Raw genomic sequence first — 19,448 nt, forward strand, 5'->3', positions numbered from 1 at the left:
TGTCCAGGGGGCTATGCTGTTCTGGCCCAGGGTTGTCTGTGGGCGTACCATGTGCCGCTTAGCTCACCTTGTGGTCTGTGTCTTCCCAAGCCATCTGGGTACGGGTGTCTGGCGTTGGCCTGGGGGCCCTCCTGGTTTCTCCATTTAACATGAATTGGAGATGCTCTGTGCAGGCTGGAGGTGTGGAGGGGTCAAAGTTTTGCCTCTTCTCAGTGGTTTTGCCTGTAAGGTGTATCTCCAGCATCTCTCCAAGATTTCACTTTAGGAGGCACACTTTCTGCTTCCTCCCTCTAGCTGCCATCTTCTTGAAGTCTCTTAAAGCAGTGGGATTAGCTATGAGCATTAGGTAAACTCGGAATTAGCCAGGAAAATTGGCTATGTTTTCTCAGGTTTTAAGAAATGGTGATATGTTTGGGAACTTTTAGGTGGTACATGTTAATTGGAAAGAGAGATGAGGATGTGAGAAAACAGAAGGAATAATTCCAACAGCCAGGTTTCTGGGAGAAGTGGACCAGTATTCAGTGCCACTTGGTATATAAAAGAGAAAGCAGATCTCAGAAGACTGTCTCCAGACTTTCAAGTGGGCACCTTCTCAATCCCTATCATTGAGAGAGTACACTTATTGCAGGATGGGAGCAATTTTAATAGCATTATTATTGCTATTAATAATTAAAACTAGCCTTGTAGATTGACTTCAGTAATTATTATTATGATATCATCAGCAATGTAGTTCAATATAATTAATGTTTTTAATCATTATAATAATGGTTTATGGGATCATTATTAGCATGATTATTTTTACTCTAATAGGGTATTGACATCCCCTCTGCCTGTTCTGTGTGTCTAGGGCCAGTGGGCATAAGAGGAAAAGCAGCTTTAGTTTTAATAGTGCTTTCTCTCACTTCAGTTCCACCTCATCTACACTTCAGTTTTAATTAAGTACTGCTTTCATGGCAGGGATTGCTCCATCTAGTTTATGAAAACAATAAGGTTAATTCGATTGGGGATTCTTTTAAATTGTGGTTGCTAGTCTTAAGATCCAAGATGATTTGGAGCAAAAGGAAAACATATATTTTTGTGTCCATGAGAACCATGAGGCAGCTTAGTGATTGGTTTGTGCCATCTTTCTGCACCTCTACTATCTACCAGAGTCAAATACTCCTGGCAAATCTATTGAATTAAATCAAAAAGTCAAGTATCTGGAAGAAGTGGCTTTGGGACACTATATTAATTTCATCCATTCCATTAAATCCTGCTCTATTTTTAAGGTACCCATGAACCATTTAAGGAAATCATCAGAGAATCTTGTGTAATAGAACAGATTACTTTAGCAATTTATTCTTATTGTTAATTTTTTTTGGCAGTACCAGGGTTTTAACTCAGGGCCTCATGCTTGCTAGACAGGCACTCTACCACTTGAGCCACTCTGTCAGCCCAATTTTAGGAACTTAATAAACCCTTCACTCTTTCCTCTAACTTATAATTTATATACAGTTTTTGGGTCAAAGTCTTAGAATCTCATAAGTTGAATTTCCTTAAAGTGGGGAATGCTTTTCACTTGAAATGTCACAGAGATGATTCTTTCCTTCAGGTCATTTACTTATTGCATTTATCAATATTTTGCCAAGGACCATACTATGGGTGGAAAGTAGAGGGGTATGGTTTGTCATTTTTATATGACAGATATATTTTTACATGTGGGACTCAATGAAGAGAAGAGAAAATCATTTTTGACAATTAGCAAACTGGTTGGTTTCTACTCTCTGCATGGAAACCACCATGATTTCCCAATGTGCTCAATACAAATATCATACATTTTTACCAAAGCCAGCTATTAATCAGAAGAAAGACAAACTACACTGAAATTAATTCTGGTCTTTCCCAACCTGCTCTGATGGTTTTTCTGGACTTGATATTGTAGGTCAGTGTCCACTGACATGCCGTGCATGGGCTAGGTGGAGCAACGTATCTTTTTGTAACTCTACTCAATTCCAAACGTTACTTGCCATAGAAATCTAACATCTATTCCTTAAGAGTTCATTATCATTTGTAATCTTTATTTTTCCCTAGAATATATCATCTATTAAAAACTATTAGATTCAATAAACATTCAATGATCTTTGTAAACTAGGTAGATTCAATAAACAATTTATATGGTTTCTAGTATGCAAATATTGATGCCTTAGAGATAGGAAACTTAAATATGATTGATAGTACTTTCCTTTTTTGAACTATTGGAATTCCCACACATGAAAATGACCAGAAAGCATTATACTTTTGTAATGATCCTTTAACAAAAGGACTCATTATTTTCTTTTCCACGGTCTTCCAGAATGACATTCTCAAGCTGAGTCCATATTGCAGCCTCTTTCCTTAGGTCATTTCTGCCAGGACTGTCTGTCATAGCTATACTTTTCCTAGAGTAGCTGGGGCTATCAAAACAGAATTCTATAAAAACTAATATATCAGAGCAAGAAACTTCTCTTTGAAAAAAATAAGATGCATCCAATGGCCACCAGTGGGTTCAAATCAAATCAGATGGAAAAAGCAACACTGTGATGTCATGAATTCTAAATCTGCTTTTGGAGCAGCTTTCCCACTGGAAAGAAATGTGATTCCTGAGCCAGTCTTGGGGAGGAAATGGAGTGTACTTGGCACGGGGTCAGAAAAAGTGACACATTAACTTCAGCTTCTACAGTTTTAGTAAGTCTATCACAGACCTTAAACAATTGGAAATTGTGTCAAATGGCTTAGCTCTGATTCCTTCTCTTACTGTTATCAGCACATTTTCTGGCTTTGGCAGGCTTGGTTTTGTATACCTTCTAGTTCATGAAAGCTCTTTATACCACCTCTCTATTTTTCCTGCCCTGGTGCTTGTAATGCCTTTTTATGTACAAGTGCAGATCCTTTAAGTGACTCCTGTGAAGAAATCAGCAAAAGAGGAAGTGAAAATCCTTTGGCTTCTTTTGAACATAAGAAACTTGCTATTTTCAGACCCACAAGTCTGAAAGAGAAAGGCTAAGTTGGTCAATGCTAGCAGGCAGCCCACTTCCAATTCTAGTGGTAGCAGACTTTTGTTTGTTTTCTGTAGCACAATAGTATAACATCTCAGAGTACCTGTTATACAATAGGTGCGCAATAGATATTTATTGAACGTATGAATAACAAACGAACTCTCAATTTGGTTTGATTTTTTGGACATTGGCAATTTTCACTTCCTTCCTTTTGGATGGTACACTTTTTCTCAAAATCTAATGCAACACAGATATTAGCTTCCTCCTCCCTATTTCTAGCTACATTCTTCTGTTCATTCACCTTCATTGATCTTCATGTGTGAATCACATCAGCCTTTCCATCTTCCTTGTTTGCTTCATCACTTGGCTTCCTATTTCCTCGTTCCCCTATAATTTCTTCAGTTGAGCTTAAGCTGGGCAGCATTGCAGGATGGCCTAATTGGGCTAGGGAGGTAAAGGGAATTTGCTCCTAAATATCATGTTGAAAGCAAGGGTAAGCAAGGCAGAAAAGTACATTATCAGGATGCCCCTGACTGGAGAAAATGAACGAGTCAGTGCTTTTGAAGACAGTGTTAAGAAAGGTTCAAGAGCAGCCACTGCTGCTGGTGTAATTACTATCAATGAGAGTGGCAACACCCATGGTGAATCAGGCCTTGTTTCCCTGAATAGCTGAGATTTAATTGATAACACGCAGAGAACACAAGCAAATCAAGGAAGGGAGAAAGCCGTTAATTTTAAGAATAAACTACATTAAACAAAAAGGAGGATAAATAAAATGAGTTTAACAAAGAAATCAGTGCTCAGGGTTGGCTTCTTTTTTATGCCACTTACTATGTCTTGGGACTGTGGTAAACTTGCAATATCTCATTTAGTAATTATGCCTATCCTATGACCTAAGATTATTGATTGTCCCTTTAATTGATAAGGATAGTGAGGCCAAGAAAGTTTAGGTAGTGAGTAATGGAATCAGGGCCAAAGTCAGACATTTTAGCTTTCCTGCCATTCTACCTCACTTCCTTATCTAGGTACCAATGGCAGCTGCAATAGTTCAACCATTTCCTGTCACTCAGTGAGAAAAATGTACTTGTATATATATTTTTTGGTTCATTTAAATTTAGAGTTGCTTTTATGTATGAATTAAACCCAGGTACTCAGCCAAAGAAGTACTGGGGCATATTTCCTAGTTACTTTGACTACATAAATAACATTTGGTGGAAAAAATAGTAGAAAATTTAGAAGAAGGAGAACTGTGTTTGCATTTAAGCAGAGACATCAATGTATTACATGTGAAACTATCCTGAATGGTGCCTAGCACATAATAAATAGGTTCATGATTAAATGGACATGGAAAACCCTCCAAACAACAGTATAAAACCATCACAAATATTTTTTCTTCTAATCTATCTCTTGGAAGGAGTAGAGATAGGAATAAGAAAGGGAGAAGGTTGAGGTAGAAATAGGAACAGGAAGGAAGAGAAGAGAAACTAGGAGGACATATGTTCAAAGATATATACCTTCATCAGGTGGAAAGTGAGAGAAGGGCACCGAGCAGAGTCCCATGTTTGTTCTTTCTGTCCTGATGGGATATTCAAAAGGAAGATGCATATTCAAGAGGAACAGTGAAAGGAGAGTTGAGTAGGGGAACGGATGGCATCAGAAGAGACATTTGCTGCCTTTTGACTTTGGCAGGACCAGTCCTAAATTAACCCATTCTTCAGTTGCAGTGAGGGATAAGACACACCTCTGGAAGTTTTAAATGCCACCAAGTGCTTGAGACTCTTTTCTGGTACTTAAAAAGGCCATAAAAATCACACTCACATCTGTCAAATAATCTATCAGGACATAATAGGCTAGTTTAAACGTGGAAACAAAATCCTCAGACTTGTGTCTGACTCCAAGGTCCAAGCTATTATGGATTTCACTCTCCTCTGGCTGGCTTCCTTCCTTGCTTTCAGGATGCCTAGCTACAGACTTGAACTACATATTCATCGTGGAGCAAAGGTATGAGGCTTCTACCAGTGCTAGGTGTGTGAGTTGATGCCTTTAGCAATGTATAAAAAGAAGGCTTTATCCTTCCAATTGCTCAGTACGCTGGGGGCTTGCTGATAATAAAACATTCTGGTTAACTGAGGGGTTAGCTGTAGCTGCCGCAGACAGACTGCCATCTTTTTTTGAGGAATGATACTACAATTAAACTTAATTTTTCTTTGATGAAAGCCCTTGAGGATCATGAGATTAATACTTCTGCTTCATCATTATTTGTATAAATTCTCACTGTACCAGCAAATTTTAGGAGCAATGACTCATGGAAAACTCATATTGAGAATGTCAATGAGGCACTATTTACTTTCTTAGGGGAACTAATCATTGTGGGCATACTGCTGGCGACTTTGCAAGAAAAGCAAAGTCTCTTTTAATATGTACCACCTCCCATTGTTGGAGTGGTAACCACCTGAACTGATGTGTAAACTTACAACATTGACCCTGGCCATCTCTGCTCTGGGCACTGTGGTAAGTTAAAAAGCATAGGCACTAAGACTATACCCTTTTAAGCTGTATATGTTGGTTGTGTTGCAAATTATAATTCAAGAGCTTGGTTTTGATTCTATGCTGATTCTGGCTCCTCTAAGAGAATCTTCAAATTTCCATTATAGGTGTAGTGAATTAAAATTGAATTGAATTCTACACACATTTAATAGTATATCTAATGTAGACAAAGTTCTATGCTAGCAGACATAGAGGTACAGAGATAAGAGACACAGATTGTTGCTTCATAATCTAGGGGTTATTAGTTATATGAATTCTGTTAACTTGGTGCAGTGAATCTAAGCGATGGAGACAGGTGAGTCAGGAAAGAGAGAAAAGTCATTACAACTTATCCTGTTGGGCACGTCCCACTTAGGACAAAGTGGGGTTGGTAGTAAATCCCATTGGAACACTCTGAGGTCCTTTGTGGTACATGAAGGAGAGGTGAGACATTTACTTACTGATTCCTACCCCCTACAAGTCCTCCTATCAGTTGAGGAATGGCTTCTGGGTTGCCAGCACCACAGTATCTCCTTGTGTCTGAGGCTAAGCAGGCTCTGAGTGCTTGGGAAAACCTGGCAGAGGTGAGAGACACACGAGCTTGGTTGGGAGCCAGGGGAGTTTTTGGCAGGCTGGAAATTGGCTACCACAGCTGCTGGTGAACTTACCTCAGCCTTAGGGATTGTTTGTGCTTATCATCGCAGTTACATGTTTTTTACTATAGTAACTTTGGAAAATAGAGAAAATTCCATACGCTCAAATCTTATGGGATAACCACTGTTATCATTCTGATATATTTCTTGCCAAAACTTGGTTATTCATTTTTGTGTGTATGTGCTCTAGACATATTCATTGGCAGGATTTGACTTTGTTTTGCTTGAAATTTTACTTTGTTTTCTTGTCTTTTTGTCACTATTCAAAGAAGCTTGAATTTTGTATTTATGTATCTCAGGGAGCTTTGAAGAAGTGAAGGTAGACAGTACTTGAGGTCAGTATGCTTTCCTGTCTTTTGCAAAGACTTCAGAATGTTGCAGAAATTATTCTGTATTAAAAAAAAAGAGAGAGAAATCAGAAAGCTCTTGACAATAGCAAGAGAGAAGAAAGGGATTCAATCCAAGAGTAGATGATTGCTAGAAGCCTGAGATTCTTATGTGTATCAAGGACTATCCCAGTCTACAGCTGTACCCTGGGGAGGTGACCAGTGTTTGGAATGGCAGCTTCTGGGGGAAAGTGGACCTGAGTTACAGGGATGCTCAGCCTGGTCAGTGCTTCCATGTGATTCCATATGAGATAAAGACGCAGCAGATATGCCCTTCTAAATGTTTTGAGATTGCCAGGGCAATGGACACCTAGGGACATGGGTGATGGACCAATGCAGACCAGTGATGTTAATCAGTGACATAAGAGCTTTCAGTCTGGTGCTTGACTCTGCATAATGTGCTGAGGCTTTTCCTAAAGAAGGGAACCCCTGGAAATGACAAATGGTAACCATCCCACACTCCTGTGGATATGGTCTCACAATTTCTTTTATTTTGGTTAAGAAATAAATAAAGCAAAGTGAGGATTTAAATTATAGATTTTTGTTTCTTTTCCTGGGAGATTGATTTCTCATGCCTCCCTGGCTTCTGGCTTCTGAGTCCAACCAGATCTCTGATGTGGTTCACATCAACCCAGATATGCAACTCTTTCTTTGTTTTACATTGAAAATAAAAATAAGACTCACTCTATTTCATCTGGTCAGGTTTACTGAAGACTTGGGGTTATGGGAAGCTATCACATTACTCTGAGTTTCATTTCTTCTTCCTGACTAGACTTTTTTCTCCTATTTCTGCAGTTTCTTTTTGAGGCTAGAATGGGCTCCTATGGCTACATTGGCTGTTTTCTTTGGGAGGAGAGGTGAGACAGAGCCTCACTATATAGCCCAGTTTGGTCTCAAACTCGAGATCCTCCTGCCTCAGCCTCTTGAGTGTTGGGATTACAAGCATAGGCTACCATGCCTCACCACATTAGCAGCATGTCACTTCCAGGCTGAAGCATTTAAATCCAGCGTGTGCATCTCCAGCTCCCTTTCCATGTCATGGCAACTGGAAGCTATGTGTTGGTATGGTTGTGCTATCAAATAGAAGCAAACTGGACCTCACAGCAGTTTCCCTGGAGAGCTGCCTGAATGAATTGTACTTTGTGGTTCAACTGAGAAAGAAATAAACCACTGTTATTTTAGGCCACTAAGATTTGGGGGGCATTTTGTTACTATGGCATATCCCAAATTGTTTAAGATATAACCTGATTAACGGGACCAACTCTGCAATCAGACTGCCTAGGTTCCATTCTACACCCTGGTTTTTTAACCCTAGAAAAGTTACTTAATCTTGTTAAATCCTACTTTCCTCATCTTTATCATAGTAACTTACATAGTGTTGAGAGGAGACGATCAAGATGAAGGGCTTAAAATGCTACCTGGCATGTAGAAGCATTGGAAAAGCCTTAGTTTTTAAAAATGATTTTATTAGCATATAATAGTTGTACAGGGGGATACATTGTGGTATTTACATATGTATTTAAAATATATCTTAGTTGGATTTACTCTCTCCACCATTCTCCTTCTTCCTGTCTCCCCCACTTCTTAGAACAATTTCAATAGGTTTATTCTTCTCTTTTCATATAGGAATAAAAAATACATCTACTATATCCACACTCATTCCCCCTTTCTTTATGTCTACCCATCTCCCACTGGTACCCACTCCTGGAAAAAATTTATTTTTTTCTCCTGCCCTTCACTTTTTAAAATTAAGTATATATTGACAGTCCAAGGGGTTTTTTGCCTTGGTACTTTAGGTGTGTATTTATCGTGCTATAGTCAAATTAACTCCCTTTCCCCATTACTTACTCATTCTCTATCACGTGCTCCCCTAATATTCAACAGCTTACAGTACAGTGCATTATATTATATTCCTATATAGACAAGTTACTTCAATAGTTTTCATTCTCTAACATTTTATTTTTCCTATCTCCCATAGCCCCAATCAGACAGATTCACTAATACAATTTTGTTCTCTCATATATATATATAATCATATGTTTCTACATATACATTTATCTTATAGGTCTAGCCTCTACATATGAGAGAAAATAGGTAGCCTTTGATTTTTTGAATCTGGCTTACTTCACTTAACATGAAGTTCTCCAGTTCCATCCATTTACCTGCAATCAACATAATTTCATTCTTCTTTATGACTGAAAAAAACACCATTGTGTATATATACCACATTTTCTTAATCCATTCATTAGTTGTGGGGCATCTGGGCTGCTTCCAAAGCCTGGCTACTGTAAATAGTCCTGCAGTAAACATGGGTGGGCGTGTGGCTCTTTTGTATCCTGGAGTACATTCCTTTGGACATGTGCCTAGGAGTGGTATCACTGGATTTTATGGTAGTTCTATTTTTAGTGTTTTGAGGGACCTCCATATTGCTTTTTATAGTGGTTGCACTAGTTTACATTCCCACCAACAGTGTAGTAGTGTTCCTTTCCCTGCATCCTCACCACTGTTTGTTGTTGTTTGTGTTATCAATGATAGTCTTTCTGATTGGGGTGAGGTGGACTCTCAATGTCATTTTGATTGAGCATTTCTTCTCAACATCCTTGTATATTCTGGTTATTAATCTCTTGTGTCAGATGTTTAGTTGGCAAAGATTTTCTCCCATTCTATAAAAGCCTTAGTTTTTGATGATGATAATCATGATAATTAAAATTTAAAAACTACTAGTATAAACATATAAGTTCTCTCAGCAAATTCAATGTCCAAGTAACAGCATTAGGGAAGTTATTTGTTGTATCCATACACATTTATTTCCTGATGACAGCAAGAAAACTAAGTTTTTCACATTTGCTGCCATGGAGTTGTATGTAGTACTATTTTACAAAATATTTCAATCTTTTGTAACTATGATTACATCTGTTTATTATTCCTAAGATAGCCTGTTTTTGCTCTTTTTTCCTGTCTTAGTTTGATTTGTCTTTTCACTAATTCATCAGATTATGAATAGGTGGACTTCGATGTTTTCTTTATGTCAATACATGTCAAATTCATGGTTGTACTGTTGTAAGGTAATGAGGGGGGAGGTGAAGATGGGAAATGATTCCATGGCTTAATGTTTGGTGACTTGAAGTTTGGCAGTACTTTAGCAAAGTGAAGTCAGGAAATAGTTCTGTGATCATTACAGAGTACTTTTTGTCATGTAAGCTTGTGGTACTGGCGGAACATATAAGGTGGACAAAACCTTTGGCCTTTTGAAAATGTAGAACTTATCTGGGAAGAGTTGGCTCCTGTATTTAGAAATTACTTAGCTTAAAAGAGAAGATAAAAACAAAAGGATTGAGATAGAACCAGAAGTATTTTCCAACTAAAAGTATGGAAGATGGAATAGAAACGAATTAGGAGGGTAGAAGGAACCATGGTAAAAGACATTGCTGTGCAACTCAAGAGGAAATTTCCATGAGGAGTGTCTGGCTCATGGCAAAACAGTAAATAACTATTAAATGAATGTACGGAAAGACGTTTAACCATGCTAAATGGCACAGGCTACTCAAGAGAAAGCAATTGTCCTAAAAAAAAAAAAATCAAATACCTAAGTGTAAACCTAACAAAGGATGTGAATGACCTCTACAAGGAAAACTATAAACTTCTGAAGAAAGACATTGAGGAATACTATAGAAAGTGGAGAGATCTCCCATGCTCATGGATTGGTAGAATCAATATAGTAAAAATGTCTATACTCCCAAAAGTAATCTACATGTTTAATGCAATTCCCATCAAAATTCCAATGACATTCATTAAAGAGATTGAAAAATCTACTGTTAAATTTATATGGAAACAAAAGAGGCCACGAATAGCCAAGGCAATACTCAGTCAAAAGAACAATGCTGAAGGTATCACGATACCCGACTTCAAACTATATTACAAAGCAATAATGATAAAAACAGCATGGTACTGGCACAAAAACAGACATGAAGACCAGTGGAACAGAATAGAGGACCCAGATATGAAGCCACACAACTATAACCAACTTGTCTTTGACAAAGGTGCTAAAAATATTCAATGGAGAAAAGACAGCCTCTTCAACAAAACTGCTGGGAAAACTGGTTAGCAGTCTGCAAAAAACTGAAACTAGATCCATGTATATCACCCTATACCAATATTAACTCAAAATGGATCAAGGATCTTAATATCAGACCACAAACTCTAAAGTTGATACAGGAAACCATAGGAAATACTCTGGAATTAGTAGGTATAGGTAAGAACTTTCTCAATGGAACCCCAGCAGCACAGCAACTAAGAAATAGCATAGATAAATGGGACTTCATAAAACTAAAAAGCTTCTGCTTAACAAAAGAAATGGTCTCTAAACTGAAGAGAACACCCACAGAGTGGGAGAAAATATTTGCCAGCTACACATCAGACAAAGGACTGATAAGCAGAATATATAGGGAACTTAAAAATCTAAATTCTCCCAAAATTAATGAGCCAATAAAGAAATGGGCAAGTGAACTAAACAGAACTTTCTCAAAAGAAGAAATTCAAATGGCCAAAAAACACATGAAAAAATGCTCACCATCTCTAGCAATAAAGGAAATGCAAATTAAAACCACATTCACCCCTGTTAGAATAGCCATCATAAGCAACACCACCACCAACAAATGTTGGCAAGGATGTGGGGAAAAAGGAACCTTCTTACACTGTTGGTGGGAATATAAACTAGTACAACCACTCTGGAAAAAAATTTGGAGGCTACATAAAAAGCTAAACATTGATCTACCATTTCATCCAGCAATACCACTCTTGGAAATATACCCAAAAAGACTGTGACATAGGTTACTCCAGAGGCACCTGCACACGCATGTTTATTGCAGCACTATTCACAATAGCCAAGTTATGGAAACAGCCAAGATGCCCCACTACTGATGAATGGATCAAGAAAATGTGGTATCTATGCACAATGGAATTTTATGCAGCCATGAAGAAGAATGAAATGTTATCATTCGCTGGTAAATGGATGGAATTGGAGAACATCATTCTGAGTGAGGTTAGCCTGGCCCAAAAGACCAAAAATTGTATGTTCTCCCTCATATGCGGGCATTAGATCAAGGGCAAACACAACAAGGTGATTGGACTTTGATCACAAGATAAAAGGAGAGCACACAAGGGAGATATGAGGATAGGTAAGACACCTAAAAAACTAGATAGCATTTGTTGCCCTTAACGCAGAGAAACTAAAGCAGATATCTTAAAAGCAACTAAGGCCAATAGGAGAAGGGCCCAGGAACTAGAGAAAAGGTTAGATCAAGAAGAATTAACCTAGAAGGTAACACACATGTACAGGAAATCAATGCGAGTCAACTCCCTGTATAGCTATCCTTATCTCAACCAGCAAAAACCCTTGTTTCTTCCTATTATTGCTTATACTCTCTCTTCAACTAAATTAGAGATAAGGGCAAAATAGTTTCTGCTGGGTGTCAAGGGGGTGGGGGAGAGAGGGAGGGGGTTGGGTAGGTGGTAAGGGGGGGAGGGGAAGGGGGAGGAGGGGAGAAATGACCCAAACATTGTATGCAAATGAGTAAAAAAAAAGAGAAAGCAATTAAATCAGCCTCACTCCCAGCTCTTCTTCATATCTGTTTACATTTATTTGCAGAATTTTTTTCTTATTTTGTTCGTTTGGTATTTTCCTCCAACTTAGTTATTATTTATTTTACCATGCTGCTTTCATTTATTTTAAAACAAAGGTATTTATAAATAATAGAATTTTTGAAGTAATTCTAAACAAGCAGGATTTGAAAAACTAAAGAAGATATTTACTACTCTCTTCTCACCAGGAGACTTCTACCCCAAAGAACTTCATTCTAAAGCTCTCAATAAACACATTGTGAAGGTACTACACCCCAACACATCCAGAAAGCAGTTATCATTAGGAGGAAATAGTTCCATGGATTTCTATCCTAATGAGTAGCATAATACAATTACATAAGTATCTATATTTAATGCCATACTAAGAAAAGTGTAATGTGAAGCCAGGCATTGTGCAATTATAGCTACTCAGGATGTAGAGATAGAAACTCAGTCTGAGGCCTAATGTGGGTAAAAGCAGATGACCTTCTCAGAAACACACCAAATCAAAGGGGTTGGGGGTATAATTGTTGTTGGGCCTAGTGAGCACCAGGCTCTGAGTTCAATCTCCAGCATTAGAAAAAAAAATGTAATGTAATGCGGTATATATATGTATATATATATATGCAGTTGTAAATCTTCATACAGAGCATTTCTGTGGGAACCATGGAAATGTGACTGCTTGTTAAGAGCCTGATAATTTTCCTTCTTTGATATGAAGAAGTTAGGGTTTTGGTTTTGGACACTGCCAGTTCCAAGTCTTTTGTAATTCTCAACTCCACAAGTTGTCTCTCCTCCCTTTCCTTTGACCTTTAACTTAAACTGAGTACCTTGTCTTCACTAGAACCCACCTGCTTTGCCACTTTCAGATACTGCTGCTCACAGACAGGCCTCCCGCTGGACAGCAGCCAAAGGCTGCAGAATATGTGGCTCCACTGCTGGAGGATCCCTGCTTATCCGTGGATCTCAAGCTTCCCTTTGCAGCCAGGGGCCAGTTTCTCTTTCCAAAGCCTTTCTGCTCCTTTGGGAGCCAGATCCAGAAACAGTGAAAACTGATCTTGAGCATGGAATTGGGGAGGAGAAATGGCACTGTTTGGGGAGAGGGTCTATTTGATGAGACCACCTCAGCCCCACCCGTTGCACCTCTAAACATGAAGTAGTTCCACTGGCTTAGATGTTCTCATTTCTCTCTCACCTCAACAGCAGAATGATGGGCTGGAGAGACCAATCAGCACATGCATTTTCCTTTGACAGCAGGTACTTCAGACCTATGCTGCTTCATGTTTTCAGAGTGCTGTTGACAGGGATTGACTTAAATAAATTGTACAACAATATATCAGTCTCATACTAATGCAAACAGAGAGAGGGGAGCAGGTACAGAAGGCAGAGTGAAAAGTATTTTACAGGTCCTCAGGGTACGTATTTCATTTTTAACTTCCCCCCTTTTTGGTGGTGGAGGAGACCATACTGGAAAAGGACTCAAAAGGATAAAAGCAGGGTGAGTTATTGCTAGTGTCAAATCATGCAAATTTCATAATCTGGGATTTGTTAGACCTTGCTTGTCAGAATCTTTCTGCATTTTAGATTTCATTTATTGCAGGCACTGGCTGTATCACTCTCATATAATTTGTCACATTTACCACTGGCTTCATATATATATATATATATATATATATATATATATATATATATATATATATGCAGCTATAAATTTGCAACTATAAGTAAACATTGTATGACTAAATGTTACAAGCTGTTTTCCCAGAATTCTTTAGTAAAGGGACTCTGTCTGTAATAATTGAGTAGTCCCGGTCATGATTTAATTGTGAAAATTCCTAGTGCTGGCAGTCATTTGCATGTTTATTTCATGTCTATGTATTTGTTAAACAGCTGCTCAGCTTTCCCATAGTACTTTGAGAACCAATACACCAATGTCATTGTTACATTGTTGGATGTACTGTTTAAATTTTCATCTGTTGTGGTTGTTTGCAGTAGCCTAATTGAAAACCTGCAAGTCTTGACATTTAATTTGGCAAATGACTCTCTTAATAGCTTGCCCAAGAAATGTGCTTTCTCCAGAACATTTCAACTGAAAAAAATTTCCCCTCATTTCTATGTAATTCTCTGTAGGCTTGCATCTCACTTGTCATTCTATTTTGGGTCTTCATTTTTTCAAACTTTGAAAATACTTTTCCTTAAGTAAAAGGTATCAAATAAATTTAGGGTTTTCATGAATAAGTTCAGCCTTATTCATTCATGTGAGAAGAGAAAGATGGATTAGATCTGTTTGTAGTGACTAGAATGGGCTTTGAATCCAAAAAAAAAATTGAGTTAAAATATCAGCTCCTTTTGGTTATGTCTCTTAAGGTTTCAAGGATGGATTTTTATTGTGTTTCCTATTCTGTGTCACATTAACCTTTATGAATTCTGATGCCATGGTATTGACTATATACAATTATTTGAGCTACTCCAACTGGTTAATACTATAGAAATAATATATTTGCACTAGAATGTAATTGTGTGGTTACATTTGAATTTTTGTGTCTGAACCTCTGGGAATGTTTGGTATTTCCTCACAAATAATGATGTCACCAACATAGGACAGGAAAAAGCCTGGTTCTCCAGTGTCACCATTTTTCCTCAATACATTCATCCTGTCATTTATGCTGAGAATACACTGCATTATTCTAGTGCAGTTCAAGTTCTAGTTCAAGTTCTAATTGCTCTAAACTCATCTTCCTCTGTCCCCATTCTCACTCTAATTCAACTTTTTACTGGAATAGAGGAGAATATTGAATATTGTTTATTAAAAATTTAGACTGATGAGCTAGAAGTTTTATAGAACACATAGCAGTTAGGTTATGAATATATTTATTTTTTGGTGGTACTGGGGTTTAAATTCAGGACATGTTGAGCAGGTGCTCTACTACTTAAGTCATGCCTTACAGTCTGTAATCAGGTTATTGATGTAAGCAAACTATCTTCTAAAAAAGAACTCTTGCTAGCAGTATATTAGGAGAGAGTCCTTGAGTTGATAGGATATGCAAGATTAGAGACAGGCAAATGGGTAGAATCCGATGTAGTGCTCAATGTGAAACAGCTAGACACTCTGCCAAGGTCATGATGTAAAAGCACTTTGGGTCAAGTGCCACTGATTTTCATCACTTCTGATCAATTTTACCTCTGACTTTCCTTTTGCTTTTTTTTTTCCAGTTGCTTATGATTCCTTGTTTGGGAGAAAGTATCCAACTGGCTGATCCCAGATCCTATCTGGATCTAGGAGGATCCAGATGGGATGGAGGAGGTTGTATTGGAAATTATCCTTTCATAAGCCCGCACATAATGGGTTGTTCTTAGGGTTGTTTTCCCTAAGAAATACCACGTGATGATTGGAAGAGAGCTACAGATAGGATGTTAGACAGCCACAAACAAGTACATAAATAAAATTTTGATAATTAATTGTTATATAAACTAAAAATAAAGAATAAAGTCCCTGTTTTGCAGGTAACAGAGTCAAGCAAATAGTATTTGAGGTGAAAAAAATCTAAACTGCATTCAGAGACTTGTGGATAGAAGCTCAGCAAAGAGATTCCTCATCTAGACCTGACCCAAATGTTAAGCTGAGCCCAAATTACAGTCAAAGACTGTGGAGAGGGACCCTTCCCACACCCCACAGGATATCAAGGTTCCAGCTCACTCCTTGAATCACCCCCTCACCCTGCTGCTCATTGGATTAGACCAGAAGGCAAAGGAGCACACTGCTTTATTTCCATGTTCCAGTCCTGCAGATCTTCTGGGGAGCAGCTGACCTCTGTGAGGGCTGACCTTCCACCAGCATCCAAAAAATTTTGCTTCATATTGCTATTGATTTCTGCCCATTCTCCAAAAAATGACCCTTCAGAAATTCCATGCTTTCCAGCAGAGCCAGATTACTGGGAATGCCAGAATTCTTGGAAATATTAAGAATGTGGGGCTATAGTTCATTCAGATTTAGTTCTTATTGGAAATGTATATTTGCCATTCTTAACTAGTACTCCCAGATAATAATCTTCAGTAGAGTTTTAAAGTATATGTACATATATATATTTTTTTTCTTGTCTACTATTTCCATCCCTGTGCCTACACACTATGTCTATTAGTCTTAAGATCAGCCAGCTGGCACCTGACATCTCAAGTTGGCTAGAAAAACTGAACAATGATGGCATAATTCCATTTACTAAAAATGAATGATTTATTATTTGAAATTCAAATATTTTAATCTGCTCTCCAAGAAATTATCTACTTTAGAAAATCATAAAAGAAAACTGATTGAGGAAGAAGTGGGGGAGGGGCACCACAGGCAAATGGGAAGGGTTTCTGATATGGAAAGAAGGTGAAAAAAAGTTTCACTTTTTTTGAACAAGCTTCTTAAAGACTGATTCAGGAAATGAAAGAAGATTCAGGAAAATGTTCTTCTTCTTTCATTTCAAGATAGTGCTTCCAGCCTATCCTGAGCACTGTAGATGCAATTCTCTGAGACCTGGTGGTTCTGTTTCCAAAACCATTCCCAGGGAGAATGGTAGAGGATGGTCTGGGAGCCCTGGTGCTGGAATCCTACCTTTGTGGACATATCTGACTACTGTTTTACATTCAGAAGTGAGTGGAAATTTCTCTACTAACTTTAGGACTCACAGACTTTTCTGTCTACCTTGCAAACTCTGAAAAATCTTCTGTTAATCTGGAGGAAATCCCTCTTTCTTCATGTTTTTCTTCAAATACTCTTTCTCTTCAAATTTCCTAAGTTACTTAGCAAAATCTTTACAATGGATTTAGGCTTTGGGAAACAAGATCCTTGAGGCATCAGGTTATGTAGTTAATACTGCCTCCCACCCTTCCTCACATGTCTCTCAAGGTGAGAAGCACTGAGCCTCCAGATGGAGTATCAGCCTATGGGAGGCAGAATAATGGTTACTTAAGATGTCCATGTCCTGTTTTACTTTTCTGTCCTTCATTAAAAAAAAAAAAAGACGTTTTTTGGTTTATGATAATTATACAGGGAGTTTCATTGTGACATTTCCATAGATATGACATTTCCATATATATATATATGTGTATGTATTATACTCCAAGTTGGTTCATCACCTCCATAAACAATTCTTGTTGATGACTGGTACCAGTGGGAGGGCATAAGGAAAGGGTGAAGGAGGGAAAATATGGTGGAAGTACTATGTATTAATGTATGAAAATAGAATAATGATATTAGTGGAAACTATTGTAAGAACAGGAGGACGAAGGATAAAGGAAAATGATGGAGAGGGTGAATATAACAAAGATATATTGTAAGCACTTTTATAAATGTCACAATGTAACCCCAGTATAGCTATAACATGCTAATAAATAAATTTTAAAAAAGGAACCTCAGCTGCAGGAACTGATTCCCTATGAATTTAAGGATGTAATAGGTATAAAAAATAAAGACTTCTGGATTATAAAAAGATCCATGTCTTAATCTCTGGAAACTGTGACCTTCAGATTTGAAGATATATTTGTGTTTTTGTAAAGTCTTTAAATATGTGGTAATTTGTTCTGGCAGCAATAAGCAAATAATATACAACCCATAAATTTCCTTCCTAAGTTTGGAGCCATATGAGAAATGAAACACAGGAGGCATATGAATAGAGATTAAAACACAAGAACAAAACATTAAATTTACTACCAAGAAAGTGGCTTTTCATTTGTGTTCTCTGTGGATTACCTAATACTTCACCCTGAATTAGAAAGTTTTATGTTTCCAGGCCATGGCAGAGCTCTACTAATTCATTGTCTTTGAACTTCCCCTAGGGAATATTACACTCCTGCGAGCAGCAGCTAAAGTGTGCATCCTGAGAGCAGGTAGAACCAAGAGGGAGGAAATGTAGGAGCTGCTGAGCCATGCTTCCACTGACTTGGTCAAGTTCACCAACCAGATGTGCCACTCTCTCGGGGAAGGACAGTAATGGAGACAAGAAAGCTGGAAGTATAATTATAGAAGTTCTTTAAAAAGAAATGTGTGATTAGGGCAGTAGAGTTCTCATCTAATACCTGTTCCCTTCCTTAATGGGTGCAAAGAAGGAGAAAACAGAGGGAGAAACTTTTGTCTCAAAAATCATCCTTCCACATGCTTAATGGAAAGCCAGGTGTGGTAACCACATGCCTATAATCCCAGCATTCAAGAGGTTGAGGAAGGAGGATTCCAAGTTGGAGGCCAGCCTGGGCTACCTATTGAGAACCTGTCTCAACAAACAACAAAAATCCTGCAGCTTAATACAAGTAATAACTTCTCATTTTATACATTAAAAGTAAAGATAATTTTTATCAATAGAAAATAGATTCTCCCTTACTGTATTTTGATAAATGTTGAGCAAATACTTAAAGAAATATTATTGAAAGGGCATGATATCACTAATTTTTCTCTGTTTTCCTGTCTCAGTTTATACCTGCACTGATATATTCCCTTTTGTGTAATTGTTTGTGTCTCTTCTCCCTGATGTTACCCTGAACTTTACATTGTTCTCTCCTTGCTCCCATCCATTTAGCATTCAGAACTCTTGTTCAATGGTTAACACACTCTCCTATAGCTTCCTGTTGGTCCTTTAATACTCCCTATGTCTCCTGGTTGCCGTACAAAACTGAATCACTCCTGAGGACACTGTTCCCCTGCAATATCACACACTTATGATTGTGTGATGTGATCTTATTTCCTAAGATATCTCGCTTCTTTGGGTCTCAAGAGTTTTGATAATTCCACTTTCTAATCTCTCTTCATTGCTATTATCTGCTAACCACCAATCACTCCTTATCCAGTTTTTAATTCTGATTATTGTCTCCCTCTACTTCCCAAATCCAGTTATCATCCTGAGTGGTTTTTACTCTCTAAGAACAAGCCATCAACACTTTGGACTTCAAAGGGCCTTTTCCCAGACATCAGTTTCACCCCTGTATGGCCACAGTCTAGTGACAAAGCTGTTCCAAAATCATAATCTATCTTACTGGCTCAATTATTATCATGATACCATAACTTTGTATGCATTGATTATTCTACTTTTTTTTTCTGTTCTCTCACTCTTAGCCAGTTTATACACGATATTCTGTTGTTTAAACTATATTCTTTCTAATAATCTAACCTCCCATCCACTTTTATGTTCATTATACCCACCTGGGAAACCCCAAGCCCTGAGTGAATTCAGCCATTCACTTTCTCGTATCTTGTGTTTGATCTATTGGAAATCAAT

This window comes from Castor canadensis, chromosome 12, assembly GCF_047511655.1.
Source record: "Castor canadensis chromosome 12, mCasCan1.hap1v2, whole genome shotgun sequence".
Taxonomy (NCBI): Eukaryota; Metazoa; Chordata; class Mammalia; order Rodentia; family Castoridae; genus Castor; species Castor canadensis.